This window comes from Lynx rufus, unplaced genomic scaffold, assembly GCF_022079265.1.
Source record: "Lynx rufus isolate CCGP_SWC_20201006 ecotype Redwood Valley unplaced genomic scaffold, mLynRuf1.p SCAF_12, whole genome shotgun sequence".
Classification (NCBI taxonomy): Eukaryota; Metazoa; Chordata; class Mammalia; order Carnivora; family Felidae; genus Lynx; species Lynx rufus.
In genome coordinates this window covers 51,676,086-51,697,779 of record NW_025814826.1, presented here as the reverse complement: position 1 = coordinate 51,697,779, position 21,694 = coordinate 51,676,086, and the positions used below count along the sequence as shown (strand labels likewise).

Sequence of the window (21,694 nt, the reverse complement as noted above, 5' to 3'; positions counted from 1 at the left end):
GGGTTCTCTGTCTCTCTCTTTCTCTGCCCCTCCCCCGTTCACACTCTCTCTCAAAAACAAGTAAATAAACATTAAAAAATATTAAGATAAAAATAAATAAAAGCATGCGCTTTGGTCTCAGAGAACCCTGGGTTCGAATTCCAGCTCTGGCACTCGTTAGTTTCTGTAGCTTTGGGCACGTTCCTAAATCCAATCTTGAGGAAATCGTTCTGAAGTCTAGCCTTTACTCTGCTGGTGGGGAAAATTGTGCAATTTTCGTGTGTTCTGGAAGTGCTTCTTTCTTGGGGTCCCAGCCATTCTTACACAATCTGCTGACGATCTGCCACACACGAGTCAGAAACACCACAGGAAACTTCTGGAGCACACATGGATTTGGCAATCCCTTAAAGAGGAATTTGTCTTGCTTAAGGTCAACTTAGTCCCCAGTCTCACCAGGTGAAGACCGTGCTTAGGAGACTATGTCCAGGCTTAGGAGACTGTGTCCAGGCCTAGGGCGAGGGCAGCTGCCTGCCCAGAGCAACCGGTTAGATGACCCCAAAGGCACCCTGTGTCTCTAACAAAGCCATTGTGAACGTTGCTTGGCTTGAGAAGAGATATCGAGTGATATGTTCTGCGTTTGGAGAAATATTCCTGAACAGCCTGCTTTCCGCTTTTCCATGCTGCCATTTGCTGCTCTTTAATTAAATGCTGTTTGTGGGCACATATGCTTCTTCAAAGTTCCCTCCCTGGGGAGCTCACTGACAATCTTTGCTCCAAAGCTTTAGGGCTATTGCCCTAAAGTTTCTTTAGCTCACTGCTGTCCGAAAAAAATCTCCCCAAAGCTTTCAGTTGAGGGTAGGGGGTTTGGGAGCTGGAATCTGGAGACTTTTAAGACGGGTACTGGCCCAGGCTCCTATAATCATATCTCAGAGTTGGAATGAACAGTTGATGGTCATCTGGTCTAAACCCCCTCATTTGAAAAATGAGGCTTAAAGAGGAGCAATGACTTTCCAAGGGTCATACACCCTTGTGGTAAAACAAGGGTCAGGATCCAGGATCCTGAATCCTGGGGTGGCCTTGTCGTGGACAGTCATATGATTGTGTCCTCTGCTGCTCAACCACGTTTCTGCTATTCCAGGAAGCACAATTCTCACCAGGCAGAACAGTATGAGGAAATGTGAAGACAAGTATGGTCCATGGAAATGGGTAATGAGTTCTATCCTATTAATAGCAGGAAATGCTTTCAGTTGGTTTTCCAGTTTCATTTTGCATTTACTGAAACTTCATGTAACCCTATTGAAACTGTGACCCATATGGTCCAGTCTTAGAACCAGTTATAGAAGCACAGTCCAAATAAGCCAAAACATGACAAAAAAGGAATTTAGCTTTTTTCTCAACTTTCTGAAAGAACATTAGGCAGGCTTCCAGATATATAACCCTGTACAACACGCCCTGTACGCTGTTTTGACTCTTGACCTGTTCCCTCTTGTGCTACACTCTATTTGAAGCTGTTCGAAGAATTCTTTCTTTTCCACTAGCCCTTTCTTTTCCACTTCTATTCCCTGAACTTCATCTCTTTTCTCTCTCCATTCTATATTACACAGGTTGATTAGATCTTTTTCCTTAAGCCCTTCTACTCCTCCATTGACACCTTTGCTGCTGTCCTTCTTTGCTCATTCCAGACCCTGAACCAAAAAAAATGTAGAAATTGGTCTCTCAGAGAGACAGAAGAGAAAGGAGAATTAGACTGCCAATTAGAGAGGTTCTCTTGGGCAGGTGGGTGAAGGGAAGAAGTTTGTGGACGCTTATACATTTTATCCCATTATGGATGTTTCCCCACAAATTTTTTTTTTCAAATATCTTACTACCATCCCTTGTCTAATTAAGCTGGGGATATTGCTAGTGTAGATTTATTCCTACAACACACAATTGAATGCATGCTTGCCTTGTCCCCGTGGGGCTGGACTCTGTCTACAAGGAGGCCTCCATAGGCTTACATTGCAGATAAACAGGGACAGTATCTAGAATTATAATAAAGACATGCAAAAGTGGTTTTAGGAGCACAGAGGACTTGGCTGGAAGGGGTCAGGAAAGGATTCTTGGAAGACATGATACTCATTTGGGGACTTGCATGAGTCATGGGGACTTTGCCAGGTAAAGAAGGAAGAAAAGGGAAGTTCAGGCAACAAGAAGGAAGAAAAAGGAAGTTCAGGTACAAAGGCACCAAGCAAGAGAAAACCTGGAGGGCGTGGTTCAGGACAGGCTTGAACAGTGTGTGTGTGTGTGTGTGTGTGTGTGTGTGTGTGTGTGTGTATGTGGGAGAGAGAGAGAGAGAGAGAGAGAGAGAGATCATGAGTGGGGTAGAGGCAGAGAGGGAGGGAGAGAGAATTCCAAGCAGGCTCTGTGTTGTCAGAACAGAGCCCAACTCCAGATTTGACTCACATGAGATCATAACCTGAGCCGAAATCAAGAGTCTGATGCTAAAACAACTGAGCCACGAGGTGCCCCAAGATATGATTTACATGCCATGCTATTCACCTGTTTGAAGCATACAATTCAATGGCTCTTAGTATATTTAGAGTTGTATAACCATCACCACAATCAATGTTGCAAAATTTTCATTACCCTACAAAGAACTCTCACAGCTCTTAGCCCTTACCCCTAATCCTTTCTTTACACCCCACCGCTTTCTATCTTTATAGATTTGCCCATTTCAGACATTTCATATACATGGAATCATAGCCAATAAATTTTTAAATGTCCTCTAATCTGCCCTTGCATTTCCAGTTGTGATCAGTTCCGCAGACATGTGCTGGGCAGTGGGGTAACAGTACGGGTTTTACTCGCAACTCTTTCATTTCCAAATGACAGGCAACTCAAACTAACTTAAGCAAATCGGGGATTTATTGGCTCACTAACTGGGAAACATGGGTGAACCTAACTTTAGGATTAGCTGGATCTGAATACTCTAATGACCCCGCACTTCTTTTTCTTTTTTCTCCCCCTGTCCCTCGCTGCTCAAATTTTTATAAACCTCAAGAAAATCATTGATTGGTCCAGCTCGAGTCACGTGAGTACCCCTTGGCGGCCCCCCCCCCCCCCCCCCCCCGCCACGCGGAGGTCAGAGAGGAGTGCTGCGATTGGCTAGGCCTGAGTCACATGGCTAGTCCCCATGGCTAGAGGGTGCTGCTGTGTGCTGGTGCCCATAGACTGAAGGCCTGTAGTTGGCCTCGGGGAAAGAGCAGGTGTGGGGAAGGGGTAGGGCCCAGGGGTCCCCAGTGGGGAGGGATGTGACTGTGGCTGAAAGGGAGGGGAAGGGATGCTGGGAGGGAAAAGCAAACGATGTTCTGCCCACTTCGTGACTACAGGAGCGTCACACAAAGAGGAAGGTGAACAACAAACCCATGTGTGGTTAGAATAGATCTTGTTGATGGTGAACTCCTGGAGTTCAGAACAGCAGGGCTCTCTGAGAGCCTGGGGTTATGTGTCTTCCTTAAACCCAGCTTCCTGTCACCCAAGATTTACCTTTGTTGGGTCTGGTGGATCTTCACCTCGGCCTGGAAGAACAGGGGGTTAGGCAAGAACTGGGGAGGGGGTTCTAAGCTGGGAAACTGTACGGACCCAGGGAGTGTTCAGTAATCAGCAGGCGGACCAGTGTGGCCACAGAAAGGACATGCACGAGGAATTGGGGGATACATTTGGAAGTACCGACCTGATTCCAAGTTTTGCGACCCAAATTCAGCTGTGGGAAGCGAGTCTGAGGTAAAAGACTTCAAATACATTTTGTTTCACTTTACATCTGTTTTATATAAAATTTTGTTTTGGGAAATCCCAAGCCACTTTTTGATTTCCCGTCATACAAGGAAATAGCATAATCTCTGGCTGTTTTTCAGGTTCTTTCCAAGTAGATAATCACTTCTGTTTTTTTCACGACCGGGTTTGAATTGAATTGGTTGTTTTTCAGAATTGGTTGTTCGAAAGGGATGGTTTCTTCATTTTTTACACATCATAGACTGCTAGATGGATTCTTAGTACTTAACATTCCGACGTGGCATACACTCATTTCTGCTTCGTGTGCCTTCTTCTCATTTATCCATTTGGCAAACTCCTACCAATCTTTCAAAATGTAGATCGAGGTTCCTTGAAGAGGAGACAGACTATGCCTCACTTGTCTCTCACCTGGCAGTTAGCACAGGGATAAATGAGTACATGTGTGAGTGAAGGGATTCACATCTCTCTAGAATGTATGGCACACAGGGTTTGTGTCAGTTATGAGTGCATTTGATGGCAAGTGTCAGACAGATCCAATGGGTGGTGGGTCAAACAGAGATTTACTTTTCATATCAAGAAGTTTAGAAAGGAAATCTTCATCCACTGTTGGTGGGAGTGTAAATTGGGGCAGCTACTATGGAATACAGTATGGAGTTTTATCAGAAAATTAAAAATAGAACTACCCCACAATCCAGCCATTCCACTTTTGGGTATTCATCCAAAGAAAATAAAAACATAATTTGCAAAGATATATGTACTCCTATGTACTGCATAATGTACTGCAACATTATTTATGATAGCCATGATATGGAAGCAACCAAGTGTCCATGGATAGATGAATGGATAAAGATGTGGTGTGTATATATATTATACATTATAATTTTATTTACACATTATTTATATAATGTATAATTACATTATATGTAAATATTGTATATTAGTATATAAATATTAAATATAAATGTCACAATAATATATAAATATATATGTATAATATATAAAAATACATTATATGATATATAATGTATAATACAGTATACATATAATGGAATATTACTTGGCCAGAAAAAAACGAAATCTTGCCATTTGTGGCAACATGGATGGGAGTTAGAGAGTATTCTGCTAAGTGAAGTAAGTCAGAGAAAGACAAATTCCATATGATTTCATTTAGATTTGGTCTATAAAAAACAAATGGACAAAGGAAAGCAGAAACAGACTCACTGATAGAACTGGTGATTGCCAGAGGGGAGGGGGTGGGGAGACAGGTGAAATAGGTGGAGGAGATTAAAGAAGGATAAATGTACAGTTATAAAATACGCAAGTCATAGGAATGTAATGTACAGCATAGGGAATATAGTCGATAACATTGTAATACCTTTGTATGGTGATGGATGGTAACCAGACCTGGCAGGGTGATCATTTTGCAATGTAAAAAATATCAAATCATCATCTTGTACACCTGACACTAATAGGATATTGTATGTTAATTATAATTCGATTAAAAAAATAGTTTGAAACTTTCATCTGAGGCACAGGTTCGGGGGCTCAATGAGGCTATCAGAGACACAGTCTAAAGATCACCAGTGCATACAAGGTCAGAAGGAAGAAAGGAGAGTGGCACTAACTATGCAGTGGCCCGCTGCCTTTGTGTCATTTGCCATTCCTAGCTGCAGGGGAAACTGAGTTTCTCACCTGGGGAGCTGGGGTATGTTAGTGCCTGGGCAATATCTTGGTTCTGTGAGCGAGGAGGAATGAGGGGATGGATATTAGCTAGGCAACCACGTTCCAAGATTAATAGATTCGAGGTAGAGTTCTGTGTTAAATATTTTGAAAGTTTGTCCAAGCCTAGCAGGGAAAGGCACATCGATTATTAATGTCTGTCACAGGTGTGGAGTAGGGCATAAGGCATGCTTGGTGCATATTTGCCATCTTTGGTCCAGCCAATAGACTGATCTGTGTGTGGGATCATCTGTTTCCTCCCCCTACCCTTACCTCACCTGCTCTGTGTGTTGGGGGCCAGTCTCTGATGGGCTGGATTGACAGATCCCCTTGCCTTCTGACGTCTGATTGGGTTTGGTCATTGGAAGGCGGTGGCAGGAGGGCAGAGGACAGAAGGAGAATGATGTCAGGGTATTTATTCCCCCGACTCTGTGCCTGCTGGGTCACCGTGGTTTATTTGCTGAAGGCCACATCTCCTTTCAGGTAGCCTCCTCTGTACATCTGCCCTCTGTGGGTTCCAGTAACTGCCCTATTCCTTACACGTTCAGGCCAAGCTCCCTACATCCTCCCTTGTTGTTTTCCCCAAACTCTGCCCACACCTTTGTAAACAATAAACTTTTCATAAACTCTCCCTAAATTACCCAGTCTCAGTGTTCTGTCTCTTTTCTCCAAGGATCCAGACTGAGGAAGTGTGTAACACTTTGGGGCCTTGTTCTGGGTGAAGGTGATAGAGTTATTGATGGACACCTTTGTTTCCCCCCTCCTCAAAGTCAAGGGCAGTGCACCTCCTGCACTCTGCAGGATGCCTGGCTCGCTATGTGTCCTGGGAGGCACCAAAGTCCTTTTTTTTAAAATTGATTTTTATTGATCAACCCCTCAGGGACAAAGATGGTGTCGCTGCTGTGGTTTGTAAGTACATCCAGCTGCGAGGCACTCCAGCCGGGAGCTTTCAGGAATCAGTAGGAGGGAACTGACATCCTCCTGGTTCTCTCCAGCCTGTATTGTGGCAGCCCAGCGAGAGCTGTCATTTCCGAGAGCTGTTGGTTAGAAGCGGCGGTGCACCAGGTGGCCTAGAAGGACAAGCGTGCCCACACCTGGGGCACCACGTGCCCTCCATCCTGTTCCCGACCTCGCCTCCTCGCTCCTCAAGGCCCTGGAGTCTACATTCCGAAAACAGTTTCTGTGGTGTGATGTAGCATTCGATTCCACCCACCAACCCCCAGCCAGTGTGCTGCAGGAGGTGGGGAAGGAGACTTTCAGTGCCTTCAGAGTAGAGCGGGGTGGGGGGATGTTCTTGACTTGCATGAATACGTGGATCACCTTAAGGTCAGTGTCGAATTGCAGATTCAGCGTCAACAGGTCTGGGTGCCGGCCAGAGATTCTGCACTTCTCACAAGTACCTCGGTGAGGCTGAGGCCGGGGCCGCTTGCTGATCCAGGAAACACACTTGAGTAGCAAGGACTCAGAGGCCAGCCATCCAATAGGGAGACACCAGCCACGGGTGGCGATGTCCATTCAGTGTCTTTCCGTTGATTTTTATCTCGTCGTATCAGCAACCCATCAGAACGGAGTTTCTAGTAACGGGTTTTTGGCTTAAGTCAAAAAGAAATATGTTGGTTTTGATGAAACTGGAAAGACAGGACGCTGGCCTTGGGAATGGCGGGGTCCAGGGACTCAGATGATGTTGCCTTGTCATTGTCACCACCGCCATCTCTTTCTTTCACTGCTCTTCTCCTTTTCTTGATTTTTTTGGCTTCTTTCTAACTACTGGCTTCCTGTCTCTGGCAGGGGCTCCGGCTGCTGGCGCCTCCAGGCTAATAACACACTGTCATCTAGATGGGAAAAGGGAGCTCTTCCCCCAGCACAGAGCGCTCCTGCAGCGCACTGCCACGGGGCTGGGGTGCCCTGGCTCGTCCTGTGGGAGGGGCTGGTCACCGTGATGGGCAGCCCCCACCCCCGGAGTCAGAGGAGTGAACCCCAGAGGAAGGGGCAGCAGTGCAGAGAGGTATGGGGCCGACAGAAGCAACAGCTGTTCAGCCCACTCCACTGCTCTCGTCCACCTCAGTGAGAATCCCGTCCATCTCTTCCCCCCAAGAACCTCTCCTAGCTTCTGCCACCTTTAATTGTCCCCAGGCGGGCAAAGATGGCTTGACATGTATTTTGCTGGATGGTTAAAAGAGGCACAACCATCTTCCCTGTGTATTTTCACTGCAACCAATTATCCAGGCTTTGTCTTCGATGCAGAAATTAAAATAAAAAGACAAATGTTCTGGCTTTGGTTTTCCCTTTGGTTTCTTCAGGCATCTGATGGCTGATCTCATGCTGCCTTGCTTGAAGAATGTATTTACGTTGCTCGAGAGTGACAAGCGACTGCAAGGGCAGTAAATAGCAGGAGCGGAAGGCAGATGCCTGCCAAGGGAGAAGCTGGAAGCCGGATTTGGTCCGACATTCGTTAGTGGGCTGGAAGCACAGGACGGCATGGGGAGATGCGGTCTGTGGAAGGTCCAGTGCTGGGAACGCACAGGAAAGGCAGTGCAGGTGGGGACCGAGAATGAGTGAGCTACAGCCACTTTTCACTGTTTTTTTTTTTTTTTTCCTAATAAGAAAATTGTATGTTGGATTTTGGGGATTTTTTGGAAGAGGGGTGTAGGGAGAGTTTGGGGGTCAATGGAAGGAAGGAGAGTATTAGCTACACATGGCAAAGTCTCCAAAGCCAGAAGCACAGGTGTCTGGAATATCATCTCCTAGAACTTCATCTGGCTTCTTCCTGTGTGCCTTTCTCACATGGACATCCCATCCGGGCACGGAAAGGCACAGCCATCACACTGCCTGGCCCGCTGTCACTCCTCGGTCAGAGCAGCACAAGAGGAAAGAACATTTGTAGAGCACTGGGCACTTTGCGTCCTTGAGTGTAGTTAATCCTCACACTGGCCCTGTGGCAAAGATCTGCACCTCCATGCCTCAGATGAGGAAGCAGGGTTGTGAGGAGTCAGATAAACCCCACAAGATCACCTATCTCGTGGGCCAGAGAGCTGGGATTCAAACTTGGGTTTGTCTGACTGCCGAGCTGGCACTCTAACTCCATGCATCTGTCCATCCATCCGTCTGTCCATCCACCCACCATCCATCCATCCCACAAATATTTAGGGAGCACCTATTACATCCTGCCACTGTGCTAGGGCCAGAGGATGTGCGAGAGGGAACAAGCCAGACACAATTCTTGTCTTCCTGAAGCTAGCTTGTAACGCAGTGAGATATGAAAGACAGTAAACAGATAGATGATGACACGCTGTGAAAATAAGATGGAGGAAAATGAAGCAGGGTTGGAGGCAAGTGTGGCAGACAGGGCAGGGCTAGGGTGAGGCAAGTATGGCACCTAGGACACAAAATTTAAGGAGGCAGCCACTCGTGGGGTCCCGCATGTTCGGGGTTGGCACTTGCACGGCCTTGGCTCCTTATGTTTTGCAGCTGTAGGTGGCTTGTGTGCTTCCGTCTCATCCTGTCTTGTAGGTAGGGAGCCTTGGAGGGTGGGTGACACTGGGACAGAGAACAGGTGCTTTTGCAGTGGTCCCGGTGGGAGGGTAGTATCTGGAGCATGAGCTTTGGGGTGGCTGGTGGGGACTGAGCAGATTCCGCTAAGCAGAAGGCATCTCTGCCTCCTGACTATGTAGGGGACCAGGGGATGGAGATTGAAAAGGGGGTGCAGAGATTAGTGGGCAGGTATCTCCCAGGCAGCCGGAGCCCCAGACCATGGCTGCTGCAGGACTGCACGGTTTTGTGGCCAAAGGCCAGAACTCTACAATATTCAAGATAGAAGACATCTTCCAGAGAAGGCCAACTTACTCAGAATATCCGATTTTTCAATGTTTCCTATGTTTGGGGAAGTGGGAGGGCTGTCTGAAGAATATACTTCCACATGCTTTATACACATGCTTAGTTTAGATAAACTGGCCGAAAGTCCATACATCCCTGGAAAATCAAATATCTAGACCAGAGATTCCCAAAGTGGGTTTCCCAGACCAGCAGCATCAGCCTTACCTTGGAAACTTGTTAGCAACACAGATTCTCGGATCTTGCTCCGGGCCTACCGAATCAGAAACTTTAGCCCCTCCAGGTGATTCTGGTGCCTGCCCAAGCTTGAAAATCCCCGGGCAGATGAGCCTCACCCCTGAACAGTGAGGGACTCTTTAAACCTTACCTGGGCAGAGACGCAAAAGCCAGCCTTCTCTGAGAAATGGCAGTGTCCCAGTCACCTGTCAGCAGCAGCCCAGGGAGGGGAGTGACTTACCTCGGGTCACCGGAGGGCGAGCAGGGGTCCTGCACATGGCCTGCAGATTTCCTTCCCACTCATGCTGTTCTCTGCAGTATTTTATGAATCTATTTGTGAAGACCCTGGAGAAGGGAGGACCTATCACTTACTTCTCTGTGTCCAAGAGATGTGACAGATTCCCACATCGACATGTACGCCCTGTTTTTAAAGTCCCATTTGTGCTGTCGGACCTCACCAAGACAGAAAATGAGAAATGTCAAATGAATCTGTCATACTGCTTTGAAACGAGAGGTGGCTGAGTTGGAAACCTCATGCCCTCGAAGCCAGGCAGCAATGAAGAACAAGGAGCAGAGGAAAAGGTTATAAAAATGTTTAGTCTCTGCTTTATTGAGTTACAACAAATGAGCAACAAGTTAGAAAAAATGTTTTTTTTTCCAAACTCCCTAGCATTTTATTTGTGCAGTATACCCAAATGGGGGGTGGGGGGGGAGGGGGTTGCAAACACAATTCATATTGCAACATTTACACCAGATATGTCTCTTGGTTTTTCCTCTTTAAAAGTTAGGACTAATTGGAAAAAAAAAAACCCAACAAAAAACAAAAGTGCACTCAGGAATCTAAAATTGGCCCAAAAACAAACACGAACAAAAAAATCAGATCATGGTGAGGCTTCAGGCTGAAATCTTGTCAAATACCACACTGAGAAAAGGCAGTTAGGAACAGAAATCAAAACCAAAGTTGTTCATTTTTGTACCATCTAGATAGGAAGACCTCTTTTTGTTGGAGTTTCACAAAAGTAACGATAATGCTAGAAATGTGGAAGCCCTTTCTGCTGGTATCTAACAAGACGCTGAAAGAGGGAGCCACCTGCTCCCTAGTTCTCTGGTGCTGGCTCCGCCCAAGGTCAGCCCAAGAGGCCAGGCGGCGGAGAAAACCAGATCCACCTGTTGGCAGTTCGGAAAGCCCTGTGCGTGGCTAAACAGGGACCCCAGAGGTGGCTGGTGGGGGAGGGAGAACCAAAAATGGGCTTGATCTGGAAGATGTGCCATCTGTGAAACCCTCTCAAAGTTCAGACAGAAGCCCAAATCCTAGCCCTTCCCACGGAGAAATCTCCCAAATTTCAAACTACTTTTAATAAAACGAACTCTCCCTACCTAAAATCCAGTAGATATAATGGCACTAATGCTAACATTCCCCCCTCCCCAAAATTAATAAAATAAAGATTAAAAAAAAAAAAAGGAAAAAGAGAAAAGCACATGTGATCAGCCCTCCCTCCTGGAAAAAAACCTTACAATGGTAGTGCTGGAAAAGGACGTTGCCCTTGATTAAAAAGGTAACAAAATTCCCACATCGTACAAATTGGTTCCAGTATAGCAAGAAGTGGGGGCCAGGGCAGAGGAGCAAACTATTTACAAGGACCCATTGAAAACGCAGTAGTAGGACTTTGGCACTATGAACAATTCCCGCCGGTCCTCCGGGCGGGGTGTGTGTGAAGGCTGGGGCTCCGGCACCCAGCAGCCACACGCCGGCTAAGTGGTTCCACTTGGAGCCTCTGACCAGGGTGGCCCACGGCCGGGGAGGGAGGTCCTCTTCCTTCCTCAAAGACAGAGCGTCCCCTTTATCAGCAATGCAGTTCTGACAGACTTCCCTAGAAAGACAACACAAAACCGGAGAGACAAGATGTCAGGAGATGATCAGTCCCTGGGTGGAAGGGGGCTGGGTCACTCTTCCTGGCTGTCTTGGGGAGGACCCCTTCCAAAGCCATGCTAGGGCTTAGAGGAGAGACAAGTGCCCCAGTTTGGGGCCAGTTTTTTTTTTAAATTTTCTAAAAATGTTTTATTTATTTTTGAGAGAGAGAGAGACAGAGCATGAACAGGGGAGGGTCAGAGAGAGAGGGAGACACAGAATCGGAAACAGGCTCCAGGCTCTGAGCTGTCAGCACAGAGCCCGACGCGGGGCTCGAACCCACGGACCGTGAGATCATGACCTGAGCCGAAGTCGGATGCTTAACCGACTGAGCCACCCAGGCGCCCCAGTTTTTTTTTTTTTTTAAAAGAGTGTATTTTCCCGAGTACAGTCTGACATCACAGGAAGCGTCCCCAGAAACAGACCTTTGAAAATAGGATGACTTTCTGGGCAAGTGGAGGTGGTGGCCTGTGACTCTTTTCATCATTACAAGGCCTTTTTCTCATTCCTGGAGGGGGAGCCAGTCACAGGGGCTCCTAAAGTTCCAGAGTCTGACAATACTACATAGTATTACAGACTTCTGTTGTTTTGTTGGCTGCAGCCTTTTCCAAGCATGATAAGGTATAGAACAGTGATCATAACAAGATGAAACATTTTAAGTGTATTTAAAAATTTTTTTTAATGTTTATTTTTGAGAGAGAGAGAGCACACGCGCGCGCGCGCGAGTGGGGGAGGGGCAGAGAGGGAGGGAGACAGAGAACCCGAGGCAGGATCCAGGCTCTGAGCTGTTAGCACAGAGCCTGACGTGGGGCTCGAACTCACAGATCACGAGATCATGACCTGAGCCAGAGTCAGATGCTTAACTGACTGAGCCACCCAGGTGCCCCTTAAGTGCATTTTTAATTCGATATCAACCTTCAGAGGTGTGTGACCATTGTTCCCATTTTATAGGTGAGGAAACTGAGCACAGAGAGGCTAAACACTTTGTCCAAGATTGTACAGCTGGGAAGTGGCCCCGTCAGGATTCAAACCCAGGCAATCTCCAGAGTGTCTGCTTATAACATACCAACAGTATTAAGAGTCCGAATGGAGAAATGCTTAATTCTTATGTTCTTTGATGTTATTAAAACAGCACAAGGACCCTCTTGTGCGTTGAACTGTGTCTCTTCAAAAGATATACTGTTGTCCTAATCCTCAGTATCTCACAATGAAACCCTATTTGGAAATTCCTTTACAGGGATAAATAGTCATGTTAAAATGAGGTCATTAGGGTGTCCCCTCATCCAACAGAACTGGTGACGTTATAAACTGGAAATCCGGACACTGAAACAGATTCGCACAGAGAGTACACCACATGAAGACGAAGCCAGAGACCATGGTGATGCATCTATGAGCCAAGGGACGCCAAGGGACGCCAAGGGACACCAAGGACTGCCAGCAACCTAGCAGAAGCTAGGAGCGAGGCGTGGAACAGATTTCCCTCACGGCCCCCAGAAAGAACCAACTCTGCCAACACCAGACTTTGAGTCTCCAGAACTGTGACAGAATACATTTCTGTTGTTTAAGCCACCGCTTTGTGGTACTTTAAGGCAGCCCGAGGAAGCAAGGACAGACCGCCATGATTACCCTTGTGGGCTCCCAGGATCTGGAGCTCCTGGGAAAGGAATCCGAGGGGAGGGCCCAGGACTACAGCTAGTATTCCATGACAGGCTGGAAGTTTATCAGATCTGTGGATTCCTGAAGCGACTTTTTCTTTTGCCACCTTTTTCTTTGCCTCCTTCTTGGAATGGCTGCTTCTAGTGGAGAGGACCCTAAGAAGTGCCTTTAGCACAGGGGACCCCAAGAGCAAGCAGACTTGACTTCTCAGCCAGAGGTATCAGCAGGTCACCTATACGGTCATTCTTTCTTAATGTCAGGAGGTCAGCTGTCCCCACATTTCCTAGGTGCTCTGACTAGGAGAATGAATGCTGGAGTTAAGAAGCCAACTGGTGAGAGAAACGTCTGTGGATGAAACCAGATTCCGGGGGTGTCCTTGGGATCTGGTACCGCCTGAAAGTGATCCGCAAAAGTCACTGAACTGTAAGAACCACAGGGGTCCTCACAGGTGGTGCTGTCCCATCACTCAGTTCACAAGGAAAAGGAGGGAAGCTCCGGGAAGAAAGGCGAATCCCCCAAATCACGAGACTTCTCAGAGGCACAGTCACAGTAATGACCTTGGTTGTGACAACAATGACAGGAACTGATATTTCTCTCACACTTACTACGAGCCAGGCCCAATGGTAGGTGCTAATGCTAATGCATCCCGTCCACTCCTTATAGTAACCAGACCGTTAAGCCTACCGTGGCGTGAAGAAACAGGGGCTGAGATTAAATGATGTCAGGCATGTAGCGAGTGGTGGAGCCTGCATTCCTCCAAGGTCAGTCCCACTTCAGTTGCTCCTCCCACACCTGATCGGGGTCCAGGCTCCCTGTCCTACTCACACAGTCTCCCCCTGCATGGAGACACCTGGGGACAGGGAGAGCACGTCTGCTTCAAAGGCAGGGGCTGGCGGTTCTGGGCACCCAGAGAGGTCCACGTGCCTACTGCTGATCCCACGGAGAGCCACATGCACCCCCGGGTGGGCACAGGGACCAGAGCCAGGCTCCTCCTGCGCTCCCCAAGGAACTGGCTTTCCCCCCAGCAAACAGGGTCTTTCACCACCCTTGCAAAGGGGGTGCCTCTGGTGGGGTGCCCACCTGAGCGGTTCTCAAGAGCCCGGGAAACAAGGCCCAAGGGGGGTAGACCGCTACTCTTCATCCTTCTCCCAGCCAGGCTGCAGAGCATCAGGTCAGCACACGACTGTGGGTATTGGCTGTGGTGGGTCAGAGTGGAAAGAGCCGTGGGGTCGGAGTAGCTGGGATCCAGGGCCTGCCACTTCCTAGCTGTGTGTCCGTGTTACTTCCTTAACCACCCTGAGACTCACTTCCATCCCCCCATACCTGCTGGGCCGCTGGGGGCGGGGGTTACAGGTGGGGAGTGCCAGGCATGCAGGTGCTCCCGAAACACTGCTTCATTTTCCTTTGAGGAAGGACGACAGGTGTAAAACTGGGGCCTTAGGGGTGTGTGTGTATACACGTATTTACTCTCTCTCCCTCTCAAAAATGAAACTGAACCCTGTCTTTTCAAGCGAATGGCAAAAACTCACATTTTTAGATATGCCTCAATACGAAGGTGGTTCTTCATCGGGCGATGTGTTATGATTCCCTTGTGTCATTTCTTGTGGACATCAACACACATAAGCCTCCAAACAGGTGTATTCACGAAGAAAAGAAATACTGAACAAAGCCCTTACCACCCCCCACCCCCTTCCCAAACGGACTGCAGAGGGCAAAAGGGTGACCCGGAGAAAAGGACACCAAGTTGCTTCTGCAGAGACCCCAGATGTCCGTGGGTGGCTCTGGGCCCTGGGAGCACCCTGGGACCTCAGCTCTCCTCTGACCTCTCCCAGGGTGCGTGGCAGCGGGCAGGACTGCGGGGGCTGGCAATGCTCTCAAAAGGGAGGCTGGGAAGCCGCTGGGAACAGAAGGCGGGGCGGTTTCCCTTCCCCATGAGGGACACAGCCGGTGGCCCAGTCACTTCCCCTTGGGCAGCGCGTCCTAGCCACAGGCTGCTTCCCCGGAAGGCTTTGCCCCCGAGCACCCTCAGGTCTCCTTGTCAAACGCCCCTGCACCAGGGATCTCCAGCACAACTGTATCACGCGGTCTTCAAACTGCCTGGTTAATTGTACGTCCTCTGAGGACACGCATGGGGCCCGCGGTGTTCACTGCTGACCCCTGCCCCCCCCCCCCCCACTCTGGGTCTGGCCCACACAGTATGCCCCGGCGTTCATTAGTGAAAGAAAAATGGGACAAGCACGCTGCTCTTAGAGGGGTGGCTGGTTACACAACGTTGGTGACAAACTCCCATCTCGGGTTTTTACTGTAGAATAGCACAGTGATTTTGACTGTGTGGCCTCTTGCTAATCCCCTGGGCTTCTATCCGCAATCTTACCACTAGGACGGAGACATTCCCCAAGGCAGAGGACCAGTGACCCGATGGATTATTTGATCCTAGAGCACCGGATCTCCCCTTTGGGAGGAAACAGTAAGATCGTTGGGCCCTTTGCTTATGGCCACTATTCTACCAAGTGGACGTCTAGCCTCTTCCTGAACACTGCCCAGGACAGAGAACCCTCTGCCTTCATAGCAGTCCCTTTCTATCTTGGGGACAACTTGGAAGGCTAAAAAGTACTGTCTAATTCTTCAGCGAAATCTGCTTATTACTTTACCCATTGGGGAAACATGAAAAAATTAGAATTCTTTTCCCATGTGATACCTGTTTCTGTGTCTCTTTAATTTGCTCTGTAGGGATTTCCCTAAGCCCCGCGGACTCAGGAGAAATACTGTCTCTGTGAGACAGAAAAACAAGCACCGTGATAGTGATTTATTATCTTAATAATATTTGAGCCAAACTTTCTTTTCTTGAGAGGGGGCATGCTCTGATTTTAATTAGAATTGGGAAAAGGAAAACGTGGTGGCAGGGAGAGGGATTAAGCAATTTCCCAGTGGACCAGGAAGACTCCATCCCATCTCAAATCGTTCCCATGCCAGGCCTTGGTCAACTCTGGCATATCTGGCCAAAGCTCTTTCACTGCAGCCGTTTGGGGAGCCTCTGGGCTTGGGGAAACTGCTGAGACTTACAAGCCAGGCAAGTCTCCCCCAGGCTGCTTGCAAGGAGGCTCAATGGGAGAAGGAGTCAAAGGGGCTATTGGCTCTTCCTGCCCTTTTTCCATCAGAGGATATTATCTAGAGGAGTCCAAAGGATTTGGGCAAACAGAATCATATTTTAAACTCACTAGGCACACCCCTGACGTGTTTATGCATGTGGATTCGGGTTTGAATGCCAGCTCCCCCACTTTCTAGCTGAAGGATCTTGGATGAGCTACCTTTCTGTGCCTCGTTCTCCTCAGCCATAAAACGAAAAAGAATAGTGTTGACTTCAGAGAGTCATCAACACATGCAAAGTGCCTGGCACAGTAAGGGCTCAGCAAATGTTACCCCTTGTCATTGCCCCCCATCCTCACCCCCACCCCTCTGAGATGCAATTAATACACAACAGCATGAGCTTGTACAAGTGGGGCCCCAACTGAAAAAGCCAAGTTGGAAGGCATTCAGCCAAGTTCTTCTCCATAAAAAAAAAAAAAAAAAAAAGTATCAGGGCACCTGGGTGGCTCAGTCGCTTGAGCACCCAACTCTTGATTTCAGCTCAGGTCGTGATCTCATGGTTCATGGGATCAAGCCCCACATCGGGCTCTGTGGTGACAGTGTGCAGCCTGCTTGGGATTCTCTCTCTCTCTTCCTTGCTCTCTGCCTCTCCCCACCGTCTTTCAAAATAAGTAAACATTAAAAGTAATCATAATATACTAAAAAAAAAAAAAAGACTGTCAATTCAGAGCCAGCAACTAAGCAATTGCTGATGCTAATGCTGGGCCCTTGTTTAGGGGATTTCACTTGTATTATTTCATTTAATCCTAACAACAACAGACAATTCTATTAGTGCTATGGGCTGAACTATGTCCCCTACCCCACTATTCATATGTTGAAGCCTTAACCCCAATCTGACTGTATTTGGAGATGGGCCTTTAAAGAGGTAATTATGGCTAAATGAGGGTCATGAGGTGGGGCTCTAGTGTCCTTATAAGAAGAGGAAGAGACATTAGGAGGGCACAGGCACAGAGGAAAGACTAGGAAAGGACAGGACACAGAGAGAAGTGGCTGCGTGCAAGTCAAGGAGAGAGGCCACACCAGAAACCAACTCTGCTTGGAAACTTGATCTTGAACTTTCAGTCTCCAGAACTGCAAGGACATAAATGTTGTTTAAGCCACTCAATCTGTAGTGTTCTGTTCTGGCAGCCTTAGTTGACTAATATCGTTAAGTATTAAAGTTATAGAGACCTACTAATAATAGAGAATAAAGTAAAACATATGGCCATGTGGATGCTCTAGAATTTTCCAGCATCCATCCTCCATTTACCACTATGGCAGGAAGGTCTGAATGCCCAGATATCTGCAACATGACTTCCTTTTACTCCTTCCTTGAGTATCTCAGAGCATCTAAACTTTCTCTACAGGATCATACACACTGAATCACATCCAGTCTTCTTTACTGGTGAGGTAGAGGAGTTTCAAGGGAAATTTGGATTATTTGTAGGTCACATACCACTCTGCTTTTTAACCCATGAACTTCTGTGAAGTGTGAACTGGGCAAATCACTGCCACAATGGCCACCTTTTAGGTCCCCCGATGTGAAGTTCCCTCTGGCCTCAGGGCCTTCGAGTATACTGTATCTTCAGCATGGAAGGCTACTTCCCCCTCTTCTCTGCTCAGCCAACTCATACTTGACTTTTTGGATTTTAACTCATTTATTATCTCTTCAGAGAAGCCTCCCCCAACCACTCAAATCAAGTCAAATTCCCCTATCGTATATTCCCACAGACTGTGTACTTTTCCTTCAAAAAACCTGTTAGCATGGCAATCTCTCCTTTTTGTTTGGTTAAAATGTCATCCCTCACTAGACTGTGGGCTCCATGAGGGAAGGAACATGCTGGGTACCACAGATGTTCAGAGTTTGAACACACCTGGAGTGTGGCGTGCCAGAGGCATTCCACAAATAACCTGATGCATAAATGGGTCGAATCACTTATTATGGATGTCTCTGGACCAGTTACTTCCTCTCCTTGGGGCCCACATCCTTCCTCTGACAAATGAGGGAACTTAGACTTCATGATTCCTAAATTGCTACAAGCTGCCCAAAGCACAGTGAGAATTCCTAGCGTGAGAAGCTCCAGAATTAGGCAAATGGAAGTGGTAACAGTTAACTCTCCATTAGGTGCCAGGGCTGCGAGGCTAATGGGCAGTCCCTGAGAAGCATCACCCAGTAAATAACCAGTGAGATTCTCCAGCAGACCTTTTCCTGGAGTTGCTCACATGCACGGAAAGCAAACTGTCCCCAACTTCTCTCCTCTGTCAGCTGTCAGCTAATAAGGCTAATGACTGATGGAAAATGAGGAGGAGGGAAAAGGGAAGGAGGATGGGAAGTGAAAGGAAGAGGGAGTGGGGAGGGGGTGGTAGGGGAGGGGGAGGAGGACGAGGACAAGGAGCAAAGGACTGAAATACGAGATTCCAGACAACTGAAAGTCAACTATGTTTGTTAATTCTCAGGTTGGTTCAATACATTGCTATTAAGCACCGCCTCCAAATTAGGCACTAGGGACTCAGAGATTAATAGGATATGGTCCCTACATTCAAGGGTCTGGTGGGGAGAGACAGAGAAACAGATAATTACAGTTTCATCCATGCATCCATCCATCCATCCATCCACTCATTCAAATATCTGTATTTAGACAGCTAATCTGAACAGACTGTGGGGCACGCATATCCTGGATCCTAAAGTGTAGCCAGGATGCACCAGTTGGTAGCCTTGAATTTTTTAAGCAAGCTGAACCCTGGAAAATATTTTTCACGAAATTTATCTCTTGTCCAAAGCCATCCCTAATCATGAGTTGGAAACTGTCAGGAATTGGGAGGTAGCCAAGTTAGTGCACGAGTCACTGTGTATTCGTGTTTGACTATAGTATTAAGAAAGAGTCAAGTCCTGCTGGTCTGCCCTGACCCGTGGCAGTGGTACCAACTGTGGTTGGGTCAGGCACTGGTGCCTCACAGATGAGAGGTGGCCTCCGGGCGCCACCAGCTGCTAGCTGAGGAACCCACGCGTCTCTCTGAGCCTCGGTTTTGCCCTTTGCACAACAGGAAGAAGGCCATACCTATGTCACGGGGATGAAGTGAGGTTTAGATGATTTAATGGATGTGCTAAGAAGAATGCCAAGTACATGGCATATACCGGTATATAGAAATTCTTAGTAGTAGGAGTACTGGGATATTCCATCTGGCCAAACATTGAGGCATATGTCTGGCAATGTTTGGCTCAAGTATTCTGACTCATTTTTAGGAAAGGAGGAATTTACTGTTCAGCCTCTTACCACGACACGTCTCTCAATGGATAGCTCCATAACTGTTTGGCCCCAGAGGATGAATCATCACAACACAATTCAAAGGTAAGGAGTCCCTTTCTGTCTGCCCTCAAGGCTGAGTGAACCTGGCCCGAGTCAACGCTGTCGCTGTCGTGAGCTTGTGAAGCTTCGGCAGAGGGGATGCTGAACCACAACAGAGGAGGAAACCCCACCCTGGAGTTTGCTCTCAGCTGCTCACCCAAGTTCATTCTCTCTCTCTTTCTCTTTCTCATACGTACATCCCATAACACCTTTTACGAAGCTGAAACTGTGCATTATTTTCAGGATTATCGTATGTGTAACAACTGAACCCAACTGCAGTTTCCTAAATAAATATGTGTTTGAATAAAGGCATCACTGAATATTTATGAATTTCAAGAGACCCATGTGTTCGGTTCATAAAAGCTGTGAAGTAATTTGGAGGGATTTCTTCCCTCTAAGTCGAAAGGTTCCCTTAAGCGGGTGCCTCTGTCCGGGATGCCACCACCAGGCCAGACCCGCAGCCCTTTTCTCAATGCAGTAGCACCTCGGAAACATCAGGAAGCCAGTAGGGACACTGGGTGCTACCCGGTGTCAAGCAGACCATAGCATCTTGTTTGGGAACATTTTTCAGCTCACACTTGAGGGCATTCGCCATAAATAAACATAAAAGGGGGTTCCACGGTATTTCTGGGTTTGTGTGTGTGTGGGTGGGTGGGTGGGAGGTAGAAAACAGCCAGTTCCTTCATCTCTGAATTATCTAATATCAACTGTCAAATCTAAACACCCACCTCCCAACCCCACCCTGGGGGTCATCCAGAGACAGGGAGTTTCTGTCAGAAACAGAGAGGCAGAGACAGCAGTAGGAGGCGGGGCTGTGGAGCGGAGCCAAGGTGCTGGTTGGGAGAAGGAGGGTACGCTCCTTGGTTTCTGAGCCTCAGTTTCTGGGCCTATGAAAATATACAGTAGCTTACCTCTCGGCGTCACTAGGAGCACCGAGGAAGACCATCTGGGGCCAGAGCACTTAGCTCAGCCTCTGGTGCTCAGGAGGCCCTGCGCCCACCCTTCCATCCTTCCTCCCTTCCCTCCAAAGCTGCTCCTTAATGGTTTTAGCATTGCTTCCCCCTTTATGTTTCTCTTGGGCCTCTCGTGGGGAACAGGCCCGATGGTAGGCAGAAGAGCTGGGCATGTTCCCCTGTCGGTGGTGGTACAGCTTGGGGGAGAAGGGATGGGGACAGGTGGCCTCAGGGCCCCTGGGGAGCTGCTACCCCTAGACAAACCCCACTCAGCCATGGGGACCTGGAAGTGCCATCCCAGCTCACTCTGGGACACGGGACACTCACAATTCTACTCAAACTCGGCCAACACAGCTGGTTCAGAATAGCTTTTGCTTGCTGTGGAAAACCACGGTCATTTCTTTGAGTTGCCTTTTCTCATCGTCTCCTGAACCCCAAACTCGGCTTTCTGGCTGTGCCCAAACTCTCTTGGTTCCTCAACTGTACCATTCCTTTTCTCATCTCTGGAACTTTCCTTGTCTGTCCCTTTCCACATGAGCCACTCTTCCTTGTCAGTGCACCGGCCAGCCCCTTCCCTTCAGCTAGTCTCTGAGACAGATATCCCTTCCTCCGGGAAGCCTGCCCTGACCTCTGGATGCCCCTCCTGCGTGCCCCAGTGCACAGCTGGGCGTGTCCCTATCACACCACGGATCACCCCGGCTAGTAAAGGAAAGAGCAATTTCCTCTCTCCTTGGCCTGACTGAGCACCACGTGAAAGGACTCTTATCTGCTTTCTTCATCCCGTTATCTCTGTCACTTAGCACAGAGACTGGCACACGGTAGGTGTGCAGAATGTATTTGCTGGACTGAACTGAACCCTATTGTCTACTCCGTGGCAGGAGGAAAAAGCAATCGGGTAAATTTATGTCACGCACTGGAAAAGGTCAAGGATAGAAGACAGGGCAAGCTAGGTCTCAAAGGAAGGTACGAGAATAGCCAGAGGGAGGAACCAAGGTAGCCAGATGGTGGGGGGCAGTTGGTACTATTGGACTTTAGCCCCCTCCTGCCACTAGCCCCTCCCCTCTGGACCGCCTCCTCACCTGTACCCCATTACGATTCCCCCTTGAAAAGTCGGGGGGAGGGCGGCGGGAAGAAGCCTTGATGGCATCTCTGATTGGCTGTTCCTTCAACTGCTCTTTCACTAACTG

At 48.1% G+C, this 21,694-nt stretch overlaps 1 protein-coding gene across 3 annotated transcripts in view; it reads right to left on the bottom strand.

Moving 5' to 3' along the window:
• Positions 1-10,214: 10,214 nt before the first annotated feature.
• The window catches only part of ZHX2 (zinc fingers and homeoboxes 2), a 162,199-nt gene continuing 150,719 nt past the window's right edge, over positions 10,215-21,694 (bottom strand). For all 3 annotated transcript variants that reach the window (XM_047074139.1, XM_047074138.1, XM_047074140.1), the window contains one exon: positions 10,215-11,387. The gene's annotated coding sequence lies outside the window, so the exon portion shown is untranslated. The remainder of the gene's footprint in view (positions 11,388-21,694) is intronic.